The sequence below is a fragment of the Camellia sinensis genome, chromosome 3, assembly GCF_055761805.1.
Source record: "Camellia sinensis isolate YWXY chromosome 3, ASM5576180v1, whole genome shotgun sequence".
NCBI lineage: Eukaryota > Viridiplantae > Streptophyta > Magnoliopsida > Ericales > Theaceae > Camellia > Camellia sinensis.
Genome location: NC_138963.1, coordinates 84,547,119 through 84,566,729, shown reverse-complemented (window position 1 = coordinate 84,566,729; position 19,611 = coordinate 84,547,119).

The window sequence follows — 19,611 nt, the reverse complement described above, 5'->3', positions numbered from 1 at the left end:
TGTGTGATAGATAGACATAGTGAACAGAGTGTGATGGATACGCTTATACGAATAAAGTGTGATTGATACACTAAGGGAAGCTAAGTGTGATAAATACACAAAGTGAAACGAGTGTGATGGATACACTAAGCAAATATGTGATAGATACACTAAGCGAACGTGTGTGATGGATACACAAAGTGAATGTGTGATAGATACACAAAGCGAGCGTGTGTGGTGGATACACAAAGTGAACGAATATGATAGATACACTAAAAATGAACACAAAGTGTGATAGATGCACTATGTGAACAGAGTATGATAAATATACTAAATGTGAACACGAAATGTGATAGATGCACTTAGTGAATAGAGTATGATTGATATACTAAATGTGAACATGAAGTGTGATAGATGCACTTAGTGAGCAGAGTATGATTGATATACTAAATGTGAACACAAAGTGTGATAGATGCACTTAGTGAACAGAGTATGGTTGATATACTAAATATGAACACGAGGAGTGATAGATGCACTAAGTGAACAAGTATGATAGATACACTAAATGTGAACACAAAGTGTGATAGATGCACTTAGTGAACAGAGTATGATTGATATACTAAATGTGAACACGAAGTGTGATAGATGCACTTAGTGAACAGAGTATGATTGATATACTAAATGTAAACACAAAGTGTGATAGGTGCACTAAGTGAACAAGTGTGATGCATACACAAAAGATAATGAAGTGAATATGTGCATGATAGATACACAAAATGAGGATGTGTGTGATAGATACAGAAAATGAGAATATGTGTGATAGATACAGAAAATGAGAATGTGTGTGATAGATACAAAAAGTGAGAATGTGTGTGATAGATACACAAAATGAGAATGTGTGTGATAGATACACAAAATGAAAGAAGTGTGATTGACACACTAAGTGAAGAGAATGTGATTGATACACTAAATAAATGAAGTGTGATTGATACACTAAGCGAATGAAGAAAGTGTGTTAGATACACTAAGGGTGAATGAGGTGTGATTGATACACTAAATAAATGAAGTGTGATTGATACACTAACTAAATGAAGTGTGATTGATACACTAAATAAATGATCTCAAACAGAACTTCTTTGAATGAACCGTACATACAATATCGTGCATGAATGAGAAAGAAACTTGATAGGTACAATGCAATACAATGCATGATGTTTAAGGAACGCAATAAACAAGCGTAGCGACGCTTTAGAAAGCACCTCATGGGGTGAGTGGCAATGAACCGCTCTACTCTGACAGGGATCTCCCCTCGTGCTCTTCAAACACTTACGTAGAACACTTTGGATGCTGCCTTTCTTCCTGATCATATTCACAACTTTCCCTAGGAACTCATTGTGAACACAGCCGAGATGCCTCTGGCAGGGAATGATACTCAGGGAAAGCACTTCTGATCGCCATTCTGGCTTGAAGCAGACTTGATCTTGAGCTTGAGGTAGACGCACACTCATACTTCGGAGCATTGGCAAGACCTGAAGAGGTGCACACGGAATGCAATCTCGGAACTTACTGAAGTTAAAACAAACTCAGATGCTCGACATTTCCTCTTTTCTTTTGCTTTGCAGTCTGGAACCTATATAGCTTCAGATAGGTCCTGGTTTTACTGTTCTCGCATGACCTGGGTTGAACCTTGCGATTTTACGAAAGAACGAATCTTGTTTTGCACAGATGTAGAGAACGGCACAGCACTCGGAGCGCAAAATGATTTTATTTTTGAAATTGAGAGACGACTTCTTGACCGGGGTATTGAGCCTACGATTGAACACAGCGCACTACGACTCAACAATAAAAAACAAAAGGTAAACAACCTAAACACATCGTGTAACACTCGAAACAACTCCAAACAAGAATCGGGATAAAACAAAAAAACACGACACTCAGACGTGCACAGGGAGCATGTTTCTCTGGGTATTGTTTTCCATCCTTTCTCATTTGTGATTCTCACATCACTCGGCCCTCAGGCTTTTTTTTTTTTTCTCTGAAAAAGCCCTTTTCCTCATTTTTTCTCTCAGCGCACATCTCTCTATTCTTTAATCTCTCATTTTTTTATCCCTCCCCTGGGTGGTTGATGGATAAACAAGAAGTGGCAGGCTCTTGCCCCTAGCATTCTGCTAGATTCTCTTTCTTCTACTCACAACAGTGAACTTCCCCTACAGAGGTGTTGTGATGCGGCTAGATGTGCAGCAGATCTGCAATTGACATTGGTTGACGATGCTCTACTGGGGAGTTTAGACGTGATTAGATATGTCCAGATGAGGGAATGGAATATCCTGCTCCATTTCAGTTCGTGCTTCGTACTTAGCATGATACCTCGCTGCTGAGAGAACTTTCGACATTTTGCTGTTAGTTTCTGTTGTGCCCCTTTTCTGGCAGATACGGTGCCCTTTCTGGCAAGTATGTTGGCAATGGGGAAAATACAGAACACCTGACTTAACTGTGCCCCTAGTTCATTATTTTGACCATTTTTTGTTTTGGACGTTTTGCTAAAACAATTTTGACCAACATGAGAGTTAGATTAACATGCTTGTTCGATTTTTTGATTTAAAATCATGCAAGTTAGGGTATGAGCACTGAAAATTTTCCTTTTTGGGTCCAAGAAAATGGTCCAGTTTTGGAAAAATGGAATAATTTTCGAGAGAATTAGTCAGCCTCGGTAAAAATTCTCAAAAGCTATTTTTGCAAATGGCCACTGCTTGACCAACGTGGAATTGACTCTTGAGATGCACAACCTCAGATCCAAAAATAATGGAAAATTGCCCTTTGTCTAAAGGACACTGCACGGCAACAGAAAGTTGCCCCTTGTTTGAATAGCACCGCAACACACTGCATGGCAACAAAAAGTTGCCCCTTGTTTGAAAAGTACCGCAGCGCACTGTAATCAGTTCTCATGGTGAAGGTCACAACCGAACTCTTGGATACAGAAATGACAAAGATGACCCGTTCAATCTCATAGACAGGACAGTTGAATTTGAAGTGTTTTATGGCTGGACTTCAGAATGAAGTTGCCTACATATCCCAAACATGGGAATCAAGCCTTACGTAGTTCGGGGTTAAGGTACACTCGGGCATTAACCTTTCCTTTTGCGCTCTAACTTTTGCCAAGGCCGCCCTTCCGAGTTTTCAACCTTGCGAGCTATGTTCTTCTTTTCTTTTCAATTCTTTTCTACTTTTTTTTTCTTTTTTTTTTCATTCTTTGCATTTTTCTTTTTTTTGTTCTTTTTCTTCTTTTTCTTACTCTAACTTTTGCCTGGGTCGCCCTTCCGGGTTTTCGGCCCAGCGAGTCTCTCAAGGGTAAAAGTGTAGCTTTGCCCATGTCAAATGGTTTTGAGATCTTGAAGTCATCTGAATCTAGGACATTGGTTGTTGTTCGCTAATGATGTAGAGGTCCATCCAATGGAGAGTGAATTTGCCCATAGTGTTGTGGATAGGAACTCGGTTGTCCTTCAGTAATGTCTTCTTCTTTCCTCCCTTCTGGGGTTTGGCATTCTTGCCGATCTTCATTGATTTGTGGAATGATCCATCTTCGGCTCTTCGAGCACAATCTGGCATCTTTTGTCCCTAGTTCGAGGGGTGCTTCTGATCTAGCTTTGCAAGCTTCTTTTAACGACACCTGATCTTCTTGATCTGATTTTCTTGCCCCTAGTTCAAGGGCTGCTTCTGATCCGGCCACACAAGCTTTACATGGTGGTTAACTGTTGAACATTCTGAATCTAGGTTCAAGGTTCGAAAGTAAGGGGTCGAGTCTCGAGGTTGAGAGCGATCCTAGGCTGCACAATCTCAAGAGTGATTCCACACAGGTGTTCGCAGGATGGTGCAAAACATCTTTTGAAATCTTTTAAGAAAGCGACTAATCGCTCGCGCGGAAGACAATGTAGAACCAATCTGGATCAAGCCAGGATCCTTCTCAGTACTCACATTAACAAGCATGATCTCAATCATTAAGGGCTTAGCATGCCTCTTTTTCTCTCAATTGATCAAGTTTTGCAAAACCCGAGGAATTCCTTTCTCTTCGTTTTCAATACATTTTTCAAAAAGTTTTGAAAAACTTAGGTCAAATGCAATGACTTTAAGGCACAGAAAAGCAAGTGAAAAGCACTGCCGCTTCATTTAGATCTTCTGGCACAACTGGCGTAAAGTAGAAATAAGCACAAAAACATGAAAACCAACTGGTTGTTTATTCAGATCTGTTGACAAAACTGGCTCCACAGCAGAAACAGACTAAAAAAAAAAGTAAAGAGATAAACACAAAACAAAATAGCGACATCCGAGGTAACATCCCCGGAATCGCTCGACTCCTATACAACAGGACTGACTCGATACGACAAGACAGACCCCAACTGACTCAGTACACAAAACAACAAAACTATCCCAATACCCAAGTCAGAAAGTACAAAAACTAGTATTCACAACTGCTCAAAACAGTACGTGCCATACGCCACATCTGAAGTAAACTGAGTGCCGCCCGCAGGTGGTTCATCTCCCCGATCACATCACATTATCCCCCACGTTCATCGATCCAGTGCCGATAGACTTTGCTGAGCTGGTGCGGCGATGACCTTGTTGTCAAACAGATCTTGTACATCATGGCGAAGACGAAAGCAACTGTCAGTGTCATGACCAGTTTGTTGATGGTAGGCACAGTATTTAGTGTGGTCATGCTTTGGAGGGATAGGATCGGGTAGAGGCCGTTGTTCCAATGGTTTCAGATATCCCTTCCAGAGTAAGGCCTCTAGAGCCTTTGACAAAGGCATAGAAAGTGGGGTAAAAACCCTCTTGACTCGAGGTGGATATTTGGTTTTTTGTGAGTTACTTTCGGACGCACCGGTGAATGGGGTAGCTGTTTTTGATGCAGTGGTGGTGACCATGCCCATTTCAGAAGATCTTGCAGCTGCATCACCACTGGTGGTCGCATTCAAATTGAGGGAAAACGCCCTCCTAGGCTGCTCCTTCTCCTGGTCAATGAGGCCCTGTTTCATAGCATCCTCAATTTGTACCCCCATCTCATGTAAATCTGAAAAGGTAGGGAAGGGAAGAACAATCATTTTCTGCATAAGCTTGGGCTGGAGATTGCGCACAATCATCCGAATTTGATCTTTGTCAGTGGGCCTAGTGGTCATCATTGAGGCCTTGGCCCTCCACCGAGTTACCAAGTTAGAAAAACTCTCCTTAGGCTCCTGCCTAGTCGTCTCGAGATCACGAGTTATGATCTCAATCTGTGTATTATAGGAGTACTGAGCGACAAAAACCTCGGCCATCTCATCCCAATTCCTCTTAACATCGTCTTCCAGTTTTGCGTACCAGATGGCCACCACACCCGACAGGGTCCGGCCGAATAAAGAAAGCTTATGTAGTCTGGTGAGGCCCATCGGCCTTAATATGTCTGAAAACAGCCGTAAGTGCACCATGGGATCCCCGGACCCGTCAAAGCGGTCAATATGCGGGATCTTAAATCTGTCCGGCAGTGTCACGGCTGCGTCGGTATACCCATCCTCGATGTCCAGGATGGACTTCACACCCTGAGATTTCTTGAACAGCTTTTCAAGCTTGCTCACTTTTAATGCTGTGGGGTCCACCTCGAACTCAAAGGGAGAATTTGGCAGGTTGGTGGGTGTTTTGGATAATTGGGGTAGAATTGGGGGCGGAGCCGACCCTATCGGAATGTCCGTATCTCCCTGGACATTTGGTGCCTCCTCGGGTGCTAGAACTCCTGGTGGGGGAGGGGCTTGGTGCGAAGCAGATGTTCCAGTTTGCTGCTGTAACCTGGCGATCAACTTTGTTTGTTGAGCCATGACCTCGGCCTGTTGTTTGGCAAATTCGGCTAGACGAACACCGTCCTGCTGCATGATTTTCATACTTTCTTGGAGTTCACGCATCATCTCCTCCATGCCTACCATACTGCCCTGATCTAACTGATCTCTCGGTATATCTGTCTCTGTGGTAAAAACAGATATCTCAACCCAACTGCGCACAGGTGAGATGGATAATGACCGCTGATCTGAGGACTGTTGAACTGGTGATCTGTGCCTGACTGGCCCTTTTACCCTGCCTCTGGCAAAGGAACACTGATTTCCCTTGAACTGAATCTCTGACCTGGCAAAGTCTATCAGCACAAGTCCAATGAACCTCGGGGGATATTGGAGCCTTCTGAAACTACGATTCCAAGACTACCTAGCAAAAGAGAAAACATGCAGCATCTCAGCCTGATTTCACCAAAACAGATATGAGCAAAGCTGAATGACTGTGCTCTCCACTGGATTCTTCCCAAAATTCTTCCATGTAAACTGATACCCTTAGGTAAAACTGATTCTCCCAAATACTGATACCCTCAAGCCTGATACCCAGACTTGCAACTGATACATGTAATCCTGTAGAGACGCACTCTAAAAGCACATAGCAAGCAAATGAGAGCCAAAACACCCCTATGATAGGGTAGGGTTTCCCTGTCCTATTTTGTCAGGAGCTAGGGTTTCACTACGCACACAGCGGTTTCAAACAACCTATAATTGGGTAAGCAACCTGTCCTAGCTTGGAATGGTCACTATGGATTCCGAATATGCACTAGGTCGAATGGTCAAAAATGGTGCCCTGGTAAAAAACCGGAGTTTGTGTTCCCATCGTGGCAGAGCCCGTAACCGGTCAGCCTTATGGCACGCTTCTCAAAGCGAGCCTCCGACAAACCGTTCAGGAATAGCAGATGGAAAACACGGTGTCCTAGGCGCACCAATGCAAATGTAATGCAAAGAAATGCATAAGTGTAATCAAACCAAGATATCATGAGTTTGAGTCAAGTTCTCTAAGTCCCCAGCAGAGTCGCCAGAAACTGTAGACGTCCCCGAACGTCCCGGGAGGGAATCCCCCGTTTTGTTCATTTGGGCTCACTACAGTTCAGGACTCAATGTCATAGTCCTGTATCTAATCTTGCATAATGCAATGCAAGACCGATGAATCATCAAAGAGTCCAGATCCGGCAAATCGTTTTGAAAACAGATTTTTAAAAAGAAGTGTCAAACATGGACTGCTTTGCCAGATACAGAGTCACCACCTAAATATTTATTTTGGGAGATTTAGGAAACCCTGACTCGTGCCTAAGGCCACGTGTTCGTTATCACCAAAGTTGCCTCGGATCGGGAACTTGGGTATGGTTGGGGAAGGTCAGTTATGAGCACCCCCGCTCGCCCGATCAAAGATCGGCCTCTACTAAGCATGATATCTTGTTTTTGAAAACACATATGCTCTTATTCTGGTTATTTAACCTAGAATTACTATGTGATGCGCACAGCATACAAGTATAGACTGGATTGCCTAAGTTGGAACAAAGCATCGCATATCCGTTTGTTTTGAAAAATGGATTGAGGTTTGCTACTTGCAAGTAGGCTAAAACACGGGTTTCGATGAATTATTCCAATTCAAGCAACCCAACCTTCACCCACAGGCATTTAGGCAGGTATATTATATAAGCAGTTAGCCTCATGGCAAGCATGCTTTCATGTTAACACTCACATACATGCAAGATGCTAAAGCATAAACACTCACAGTGTACTCCGAGCCAAAACAAAAACTAGTTAGTAATCAATGCATGATCGCAGTTCATGTTAAAATGGCTAATGCAACACATGCAAAATGCAACTAAGATAGGCTCGACAATTCTAAGATGGCATGTGAGATGCTACAACTAACACGTATTCAACTTGGAATTGAAATACAATGCAGTTAGTATGATGTGCCGAGCCTGGTGCATGCAAGACATATGAATGATGCAAACATGCATAGCATAAGGATGCTAATTGAAATATGCCCAAATACTAACCATCATAAGCGGTTAAATAAAAGGGAGAAAGATGTGGGGTTGGAAGGCATGCATCACACACACGCACACTTATTACAAAATTGCCCTCTCTCGGAGGGTCCGAATAAATAATACAAATCGAATAAATAACAACTACAGCTAATTATTACACAATTCTTAACTAATTAAACAAATTAATTAAGCTATGAAAAACAGTAAAACAGCCTCGGGAAGAGGGATGAATGCATGCTTGGTCGGCTTCGCCCGGAAATCCATTGCCATGCCTCATGTTGCCTCTGTTTGCACTGTTTTGTTCCTCTGAAAATTGCACAAGTCTCCAGAACACTTCTGATCCACCTCATGGATGCTATGAGAGGCCATCGGCCAAGAGGGGTGGCCATCGGCCACTGGAAAATGGTCATCGACCAGTTGTGAGGATATCAGCTAAGTATGGTTAGTCTGTCGGCACTGAAAGAAGTCGACCGGCTATTTATTCCTGCAGAACCCTGTTTTGCTGCAGCAGAGGGCAAACCGAGCATGGCAATGCATTTACCAGACAATGTTTGCACAACCACACTCCCTATCATGTTTAAGACTCCAGGGAGTGTAGTTCTTCAACCCTCGAACCATCAATCACGCATTTCAATGCATGATAGCCAAAGAAGCCAAGTGTGTAACTCAATATGGAATGAAATACACAAAACACATAAAGGGCCCCAACCTCTATCATAATTGATCAAGAGGCAAGGGATGCATGCTCAATGCTATGCAACCTAAGCATGCAAACAAACTAATGCAAAATGAGTATGTTAGCAAGCAATATGCAATAGGCATACAACCTAAATATGCAAACATGCAACCTAGCATACACAATGCTATGGACTATATGGCACACACAATGCTATATGAACTATGGCATGCTCAATGCAACTAACCACCTAACATACACAATGCAAGGAGTGACATGGCATACACAATGCCAACAACATAACATGCACAACACATTGTAACATGGCATACACAATGCAAGATGGACTTAAACTAAAATGAATGGGCCTCAGCCACACTCAAATCAGTGGCCAAAAATGATGGAATCAAGGCACCAAAACTCATGCAAACATGCACAATGCAATGGCCCCGTGACTAAGGCACAAAATGTAACTCTCCAAGAGCATGGCAAGGATGAAACATAAGGTACAATGGTGTACACTCCAGCTCTAAAATAGCATACAAAATGACTCTGAAATGATGCAACGACTCGTGCAATGTATGTAGGAAGGCTCAAATACCGAAACTAGTGAAGCACATTACACTAGAGGTATGCAAAGCAATGCAAAAATGATGAAACCAACTCCTAATAGACCTCATGCAGTCCCTAAACAGTGGACAAATAAGCTAAAATGAGGGCTTGACATGCACCAAAATGAAGCTCATGCAAAGGCTCATAAACAAGGCATAATGATGCAACTCTCAAACACATCGAAGGCGTGCTAAACATGAGAATATGGCATACATATAAGCTCTGAAATAGCATTCCCTATGATACCAAACATGCAAACACCTCAAGCAACGCCCGCAAGGGGCTTCAAAACTCAAAGGTAAGCAAGGCTATTACACTACAACCATGCATGGCAAGCACCAATCGACCAAGGGGCCTAAAAACAGAGCTAAGACAGCCCAAAATGTGAACAAAATATGTTTGAAACATGGCCAAAATATGCTATAATAGATGGCCAAAACAACATGCAATGTGAGCTAGTAAGCATGGTTTGCACTACAAGCATGTGAAGCAAATGAGGGACCATCAAACCAGCCAAAAACAGATTCATGGCATGCTAAAATATGACTAAAAACCCACTGAAACATAGTCAACACATACTAGAATGGGGTGCTCCTTTGATAAGCCAAGAAAGGGGTTACTTTACACATACAAGAAGCAAACAAAAGGGGACCACACTAGCTATGGACAGAGGCTAGGCAGGTCCTAAGAGTCACCAAAAAGGGCCTGAACCAAGCTTAGGATGCATGCAAATATGGGCTCCTTTGTAAGGCCAAAAATGCAAGTAAACAAGACAATAAGAAGAAGGGATGACCCTCTCCTTCTTAGGAACTCAAAACACCATCCCCACCACTGAAATCCCTCTAGATTTCAGTCGTAAGAAGCCCAATATAAGGTGGTCCTGAAGCTCACAAAAAAGGTATAAAAAGGAGGCCAAACAAGGCCTAAGAGGGGGTAAACAACCCCAAACACAAAAGTGACCTTAAACAAAGATCAAAAGCATGAAAAATCAGAACTTTTATCAGTTATATACTAAGCTCAAAACAGCATGCAAGACAGGCTAAAAGCTTGTGCAAAAATGGGGAATAAAAGAGGGAAGAGGTGTTACCTTTGAAGCACAGCAAAACCAACGGGTTCTTGGACCAAAAACCAACTCTTTAACCTCTGAAAATAAGCTCCAAGATGCTTAGATGGATGATGGAGAGGTTAGGTTAGGAGGTGTAGTGCAATGGGGCCAAGAACCTTACACTTTCAAGGCCAAATGGGAGAGATACAAAGGGAGAGTGTATGTATGCCTTGGCCAAAACTCTCAACCTTTGCTAATGAGGGAGAGGCTCCCTCTTATAGAACAAGAGGTCCAAAGCTTCTCAAAGAAGCTTGGAGCAAAGGGGCCAAGCTTCTTAAAGAAGCTAAAGCAAAAAGAGTCAAGCTTCTTGAGAAAGCTAGAGCAATGGGGTCAAGCTTCCTCAAGAAGCTAAGAAAGGGTCAAGCTTTTCTTAAAAACTTAGAGCAAAGGGTCCAAGCTTCTTGGAGAAGCTAAAAAAGGTTCAAGCTTCTTGGAGAAGCTAAAAAAAGGTTCAAGCTTCTTGGAAAAGCTAAAAAAAGGTTCAAAAGGTTCAAGCTTCCTCAAGAAACTAAAACAAAGGATTCAAAAAAGTTCAAGCTTCCTCAAGAAGCTAAAACAAAGGATTCAAAAGGTTCAACACAAAAAAAAGGTGGTCGGCTAGAAAAAGTGGCTGATCGACCAAAACAATGGCCGGCCGACCAAAAACATTGCCGACCGGCCAACACCTTTGGCCGGTTGCAAAAAAATAGGGCTGGTGGCCTCAAGCCATGGCCGGTGAGGTGTGGGGATGGCCAACAAACCGTTCCCTGCCCTCAGAAGCAAAACACAAGTGTTTGGTCCACAACCAAGCACAAAACAAACAAGTCGAGAGGTCTTGAGGCAAGGCGCGCGGCCGAAACATCCGAGAACTCAAGATGAACACGAACATGGATAATCATCGAGTGTTCAAACGATGACGTCCAAGTCTTGAGGACGGTCAAAAATGGGGTGTCTACACTTTGCATCTTTGGCTAATGCCACTGCTATTTCACTCTCAGATCATTTACTTTACAGTAGTAAGTAACTGAATCTTTGCTCATTTTCTTACTTTTTGGTAGCGTGTAGCATTATACTCGTATGTTTTTTCAAAACACACCACTTTAGTTTCCATTTTTCTGGAAAGAAACTCGTACTAGAACCATTATATTCATGAGTAATCTGAAGAACAACGTGTTTGATCCAAAATTATACTTCAACCGAACTAGGATGTTATTTGTAGTAGGTGTGAACCCAGCAAAACTAAACAACCGAACTAACACTCGTTTGTAGCTTCAATAAGTCCAAAGTACCTTGTGCTTTGCCTTGCCGAGTTAGCGAATTAGATTAGGTTTGCACACCACCGCACTAGAAAGCCACCATTACCGACCGAGCTAAAACTTGAGGCTAAACCAGCTTCCTTAGTACCAACCGTACTAAGGATGCTGCCCCAAAGGCTCAACCGGGCTAAAAAGCCCCTTGCTCAAACCGAGCTAAAAACTGATAGCATCTTGCGTAGCCGAGCTAGGACTTCATTTATCTTGCCCTTGTTTTTTGTAGCACGGTCCAGCGATCTGTGCTTAACACCTTTGTTTTTCACTTTGCAGACTTAGGTTGCCCAGGCACTCCTTTGAGCGATCAACCGAGCTACTTAGCATCATACTTCAACCGAGCTAATACTCCTGTTTAATTTATTTATAACTTAAACCGCAAATGGGAAAGTATAGGTTCTTAGTTAACTCACCAGGTGCCATGGCCGAATTCCGAAAGGATTATAACATCCCTGATGATGTCCATCTCACCTTAGCCGATCGGGATATCATACCATGGGGAAAACACGGCTTCGTTCCATTTACCCTTCTGTCTATAGTAGAAACCGGACTAAGATTCCCTGTACAGCCTCTTCTTTGTGAATTCCTTAGGCAGACCAATCTTTGCCCAACCCAACTTTCCACCAATTCTTACCGTATAATAAATGGTATTGCCGAGCTAAACCGTCGGGCTAGCCTTAATCTCGATTTAGCCGAGCTCTTCCATCAATATTCTATAGGCTTCGCCGAAGATGGATGGGTCTATTATTTAAGAATAAGACGCCGGCGTGAAAAGATAATAAAGGATACCCCGGATAAAGACGTGAACGATGATGATTTTCTCTGGTTATCTGGAAATTTTGAGGACCAACAAGCCCAGATCCCTGGCGACAGAATAAATTGGAACAAGGGTGTAGCCGGTAAAGTTACCTCGGCTTCATTCTATGCCTTTTTTTACTTCGGTTTTCTCATCTAAAACCGCACTAACTGTTGTCTTCCTTCATGTAGATTTAAACTTTCTCAAGTCCCAATACAGCTACCCCAATTTGAACGTTCTTCGCACCGCGCTGCGATATCCAAACCGAAGTTGGATCGAGCTACTGGATTTTGAGCCGACCTACCGATATAGCGGTAAACGAAAGACCAAGGTAATTGACTTTTTGTTGGAAGCCTCTCCTGAACCAGACCCAAACTTGCTCCAAATCAGATTGATCCCTCTAACCGCTGAGCAAGAGATGGCCAAGAAACGAGCTGTAAGGGCACTCCTGACCGAAACAAACCAGCTCGAGGTACCACCATCCGATCAAACTCAGGAAACCGTGGTGGCCCTTTCATTCCAACAACCCTCATCATCACGTCCCAACAAGCGTGCTCGGACTTCCACAACCGAGCCACGCCTTGTTGATGAAGAAGATCCCATCCTTCCGCCAAGCCCTCCACCGAACCCACAACCAGAGCGTTCCGACCGAGCTAGCTCTTCCAAGTGGGCTCCCAAGATCACTTTTCAGAACCGTGCTATACGGGACACTAATTCAGTGGTCGCTGAAAAAGACCACCTAATGGCATTCAATCTGGCAAAGAGCGTTTGCCTTCCACCCAACATGGAGCACCATGACCACCTAACCGAGCTGAAGGCCCTTTGCTCGTCCACAAAATCCATGGTGTTAGTAAGTAGCTCCCTTGCTTATCTTTCAAATTCTTATAACTTTCTGCTCGGTCATACTTGAAAAGTTTTTTTCCATCCTTTTGCAGGCCATACAGAAGAACCACATCGCTCACAAGCAAGTGTTGGAACTTCGAAAAACCATTAGGCAGGCCATGGCAGAGGCCAATGAAAAGACCGCCGAGCTAGAACAGGTCAGGAAACAGATAGCCGAGCTACAAACCGAGAATGGTCGTTTGACCGGTCTTGTTAGCTCGGCTAAAGTAGATGAGCAAAAGGCTGCGGCCGTGATAAAAAATAAATACCTTCGCGAGCTAGCCAAGCTTGAAGAAAAAAACCATGCCGAAATAACAAAGGTCGAGAAGAAGCTGGAGGATGCGGAGGACCACGGTTTCAAAGACGGCGAACCCCTGTACATCAAGCAGTGTGAAGCTGCGAAGGACCTGTTCTTTAAATGCAGGTGGAGGGGGGCTGTGGCGCAGCTCGGTCATGGACCTGAGACTGAGGTCTTCAATCCTCCTCCATATTTCATACCGAGCTTACTGGCGGTGTATGCTGCTACCGTTCAGCAACAATTTCTGGAGGAGGAGGATGAGGATGAGGCTCCAAAAGACAACACTTAGCCCGATCACCAGTCTACCTCCTCCACTCCATAGGTCTCCATCCCACCATTGCTTGCTGATGCGGTGCTTTCAACCGAGCCTAACCAAGGGGTGCTTGCCAGAACCGAGCTACCCCTAGGTGAAGACCGGATTGTTCTTGATGCTGATTTAGATGATCTTTTTGCTTGATTCTGTACTTTTCTTCTTTTTGCTTTTGGACAAAAAATTGTAACCGGGCTGAGGCCCTTCCTATGTACTTGATTTGAATCTTCAATGAAAGCTTCTTTTGTTTTTCAACTGTTATTTCAGTTTATTCTTATGCTTGCCGTTACTTTTCAAAAGTATTCTGAATGTAGTATAACATTTTCCAGCCGAGGTAAATATCTCGGTTTTAGCTTTGCAATCTAACTGGCCATACCTGCCAACCTCTTTAGCCTTGATCCTTATCTCGGCTAAAGAACAATAAGCGTTGGTTTTTCCAGCCAACCACTCTTCAGCATAGATCCTTACTCTGGTGGAAGAGTACTAAATGTTGGTTTTTTCAGCCAACTTCTTCAGCCTAGATCCTTACCTCGGCTGAAGAACAATAAGTGTTGGTTTTTCCAGCCAACCACTCTTCAACCTAGATCCTTATTTCGGTTGAGGGGTCCTAAATGTTGGTTTTTCCAGCCAACTTCTGCAGCCTAGATCCTTATCTCGGCTGAAGAACAATAATTGTTGGTTTTTCGAGCCAACCACTCTTCAGTCGAGATCTTTATTTCGGCTGAGGAGTCCTAAGTGTTGATTTTTTTAGCCAACCTCTAAGTTGATTTTTCCTGCCAACCTAGAGAAAAGTGTTTGGTTATTCCGACCAAACGTCCTGCAGCCTAGATCCTTATCCTGGGCTTAGAGAGGTGTTGGTTTTTCCAGCCAACCTCTAAATTGGTTTTTCCTGCCAACCTAGAGTAAAGTGTTTGGTTATTCCGACCAAATGTCCTGCAGCCTAGATCCTTATCCTGGGCTTAGGAGGGGTGTTTGTTTTTCTAACCAACCTCTAAGTTGGTTTTTCCTACCAACCTAGAGTAAAGTGTTTGGTTATTCTGACCAAACGTCCTGTAGCCTTTATCCTGGGCTTAGGAGGGGTGTTGGTTATTCCGACCAACTATGATTTCAATGCCCCTAGCTCACTAAAGCAAAATCTTTTACAGAATGAAACAACTATGCTGAAAATAAGCTACTTGTTTTATTGAGAAAGAAAAAAAAATTACAAATACTTAGAAGAAAAGCTAAAAATAAAATAGTTTGAGATTGGCAGTGTTCCATGGCCTGGGAATGGCTTTGTTGTCCTCATCTTCCAAGTGGTATGCCTCTTTTCCTGCTAATCCAACCACTTTATAAGGTCCTTCCCAATTGGGCCCCAATTTGCCATCTCCAGGTACCACGGTGTTTTCCATTACTTTGCGTAGTACCCAATCTCCAATCTTGAATTGCCTTGGGTGTACTGTCTTGTTATACTTTCTGGACAACTTTTACTGGTATGAAACAATGTGAACCAGTGCTCTTTCTCTTCTTTCTTCTGCAAGGTCGAGCTCCAATGCTGTGGCTTCTCTATTTAAGTCTGGATCAAAATTTTCGCTTCTGATGGTGGGAAGGCCAACTTCCAGTGGTATTACTGCTTTCATGCCATAGGCTAAGGAAAATGGTGTTTCGCCAGTTGACCGTCGTGGTGTGGTGCGAACTTCTTTACATCTTTCTCTTTTATTGATGCTAGTGCTTCTGCCTCCACCCACTTTGTGAAGTAGTCTGTTGCTGCAAGAAAGAACTTTCTGTTGCCGGGTGCCGTTGGAAGTGGTCCTACTATGTCCAAGCCCCACATTGCAAAGGGTTATGGACTAGTTAAAGGTAGAAGCTCTCTAGCTGGTTGATGTATTTGGTGTGCGAACTTCTAGCATTTTTCGCACTTCTTGACATACTTCTCAGAATCTGCTTGCATGTATGGAAACCAATATCCTTGCGAAATGGCTCTGTAGGCTAATGATCTTCCTCCTTGGTGGCTTCAACATACGCCTTCGTGTATCTCGAACAAGAACGCTTCAACTTTGCTGGGATGGACACACTTTGGGTAAGGTCCTGTGAAGGATTTCTTATACAAGGCCATTGACGGGGAGAGCCAAAATCGCTGCAACTTTGCTCTTATTTTGTTGGCTTCTTTCTTCTCTTCTGGTAGGACGCCGTCTTTTAAGAATGCTATGATGGGATCTATCCATGAAGGGCCTAGTTCGGCGCAGCATACTTCTTCTACTTCCGGTTCTTCAATGCGTGGTCTTGGTAAGTAGTCAATCAGTAACAGATGTGGGATGGATGTATCTGCCATTGAAGCAAAGCCTACTAGTTCGTCTGCTCTACTGTTTTCTTCCCTGCCGATCTGCTCTATCCGCACTACTTCAAATTTCTTGATCTCTTTTCTGACTAAATCTTGGTACTTAGCCATCCTGTCATCTTTTGCCTCGTAGTCTCCTGAAATTTAGTTTACCACCAGCTGTGAGTCACTGTAAACCATTACCTCGGTTGCCTTCATGTAGAATGCTGATTTCAGTCCTGCTAAAAGTGTTTCATACTCCGCTTCGTTGTTTGATGCTGGGAGGCCTAGGTTGACTGCTTGTTCCACCACTAGGCCATCTGGTGAGATGAGGACTATGCCTAGTCCTGCACCGTGCCTGTTGGACGCTCCATCCACGAAGAGCTCCCACATTTCTCCAACGAACAGTTTCTAGCAAGTGGAGGGATCAGATGATGCCTTGGGATCAAGAGTGTTGCTGGTGTTTTCTTCAAGGTTCATGCTTGTTGTTTGCCCCTCGCTATCTGTTTGTACCAAGTCTTTATTTGTTGGTAAGTCTTGGCTTAGTGTAGCATGGTTTGTTTCTTCCTCCCTTACTTTTCTCTGGTCTGCCTTAGGGTTTGACTGGGTATCCTGCACCAGGGGTTGCACTATTTCGGCGTCAACCTCCAACCCTAGTTCGGTTGTATCAGTCAGGTCGACTGGGCAGATATGATGACTTCCTGGGGTGAATTTTGCGATAAAGTCTGCCAAGGCTTGGGCTTTTATCGTGGTTCTGGGTTGGAACTTGATGTCGAACTGTCCCAACTCGACTGCCCATTTCAAGGCTCGTCCAGAAAAGTTCGCCCTCTCAAACAAAGCTTTTAATGGAAAGGCTGTGAGGACGATTATTGTGTGGGCGTGGAAGTAATGCGACAATTTCCTTGATGCCATCATCAAGGCTAAGGCCAATTTTTCCAATGGTAAGTACCTGGTTTCCGCACCCAGCAATGTCTTGCTGACATAAAAGATGGGCAGATGTTGGATTCCTTCCACTTGGACCAATACTGCGCTGATTACGTGCTGTGAAACTGCCAGGTACAAAAATAGTTCTTCTCCAGGTATTGGGGTTACTAGCAGTGGTGGAGAGGACATGTATTCTTTTAAACTTTCTAGGGCGCGGTTGCATTCTTCATCCCACTCAAACTTGGCCTTTAATGCTTGAAAAAATGGTCGACATCTGTCTGACGACCGACTTATGAACCGGTTTAGCGCAACTGCCATACCGGTGAGATGCTGTACTTCTTTTATTGAGTTGGGACTCTCTAGTTCCTGAATTTCTTTGATTTGAGAGGGGTTTGCTTCTATACCTCGGTTGGTCACCAGGAAGCCTAGGAACTTGCCAGATCCTACGCTAAACGCACACTTGGATGCATTAAGGCGTACTTTGTGCTTCTTTAGGATCTGGAACATCTCACCTAGGTCCCTGAGATGGTCATTCTTATTCTTGCTCTTGACCACCATGTCGTCAATGTAGGCCTCTATCGTTCTGCCTAACAATGGTTCGAACATCTTGGTGAGCATCCATTGGAATGTTGCCCCTGCGTTCTTAAGGCCAAAGGGCATGACCTTGTAACAATATAGTCCTCTTGGCGTCGTAAAAGATGTAACCTCCTGGTCTGGCTCATACATTGCGATCTGATGGTACCCTCTGTACGTATCGAGAAAGCTAAGACGGTTGTGTCCTGCCGTTAGATCTACCAGTTGGTCTATCCGTGGTAGAGGAAAGCTGTCCTTTGGGCATGCCTTGTTGACTGTTTTGTAGTCCACACAGACACGCCATTTTCCGTTCTTTTTAGGTACCACTACCGTATTGGAGATCCATCTGGGGTAGTGCACCTCTCTGATAGCTCCTATTTCTAGCAGGTTTTCTACTTCTTCCGCCACTATCTCGGCATGGTGGAGTGCCGATCTGCGAGGGCGCTGTATAACTGGTGTGGCAGTTGGGTGGACGTTCAATTGGTGACAGATGAAGCTTGGGTCAATGCCAAGCATGTCATACGGCGTCCAAGCAAACACTTCGATGTTAGAGGTCAAGAATTCCATGACCTCTATTCTCTCAGTGCTGGACATAGATGACCCAAGCAAAAAGAACTTATCCGGGTTCTTTTCATCTATTCTTACCTATACCAAATCTTTCACTGCCTTCTGTTCAGCGGCTTTGCCAACATCCGCAAACAATTCATTGCTCTCAGGTTCTTTCACTATCTGAACAAACCCTTTGGCAGCTCGGCTGCCATTTACTGTGACGAAGCATTGCTTGGACATAATTTGGTCTCCATAGACCTCTTCAATTACCCCGGCTTCGTTGGGAAATCGCATTACTTGATGGTAGGTTGATGCTACTGCTCTCATGGCATGCAGCCATGTCCTTCCCAAGATTATGTTGTAATTGGAGGGCACTTTTAATACCCAGAATTCCACTTGTTTAGTCATGCTTCCTGCTCTGACTGGAAGGATTATCTTGCCGACTAGCCATTCCGGCATTGAGTTGAACCCGATCAGGGGAGATACGGCGGGTGCCAAGTCTTTGTCTTTCAATTTCAACTGTTTGAAAGTTTCGTGGTACATTATCTCACATGAGCTTCCTTGGTCAATCAAAATTCGCTTAACGTCGTAATCCTTGATGCGGAGAGTGACGACCAGTGCATCGTTGTGAGGGCAATATATCCTTTCCAAGTCTTTGTCTGAAAAAGACATGACATTCGTGGCCTCTGTTTTTCCTTTTTTGATGGTGGGTTGTGCACTTAATACTTCCCTTAAGTGCTCGACCTTCTTTATCATTCCCCTATGTTCACATACTCGCTTAGGCTCGAATACCCCATGTATTACGTTTATCACGCCTTGAGGTGGGCCGTCAATTGGTGTTCCGTCTGGATGATCGTGGTTTTGGGGGGCTGGCTACATCCCTCCTTCTACGTACCGGTCCAGGTGACTAGCTGCCACTAACTCCTCCAGATGCTGTCTCAACGGCATGCAGTTTTCAGTGCGGTGCCCCTTTTCCTTATGGAAGGTGCACCGAGATCTTTCGTCGTAGTCCTTCTGTGCCTCTCCCAATTTAGCTGGCCATTTGACGAAAGGTTCATCGCGTATCTCGCTAAGAATTCGGTAGATTGGTTTCTTGAATACCATGGTAATGGCAGTGCGGACTCTCAACCATCTTTTATCTCGGTCCTCTTCGTTGTCTCGTCTGCCTCGTCCATTCTTGCTTAGACGTTCTTCCGTGTTGATTTTTGCCGTGGTCTTCTTATCTAGTGCTGCTGTTGCACCAGATTTTGCCTTGGCACGGGCGCCATCCTCCTCCACCCGAATATGTTAGTGCACTCTCTCCATCAAGGCTTCCATCGTGAGGGGTGGAGTCATAGTAATTGAATCCCTCAATCTGTTTCCGACTAGAAGTCCTCTTTTGTATTGTGCGATGACAAGATTGGTGGGGCAGTCCCCTATATGGTTGAATGTCTCCCAGTAGTGACTGTTGTAGGATCTCAATGTTTCCTT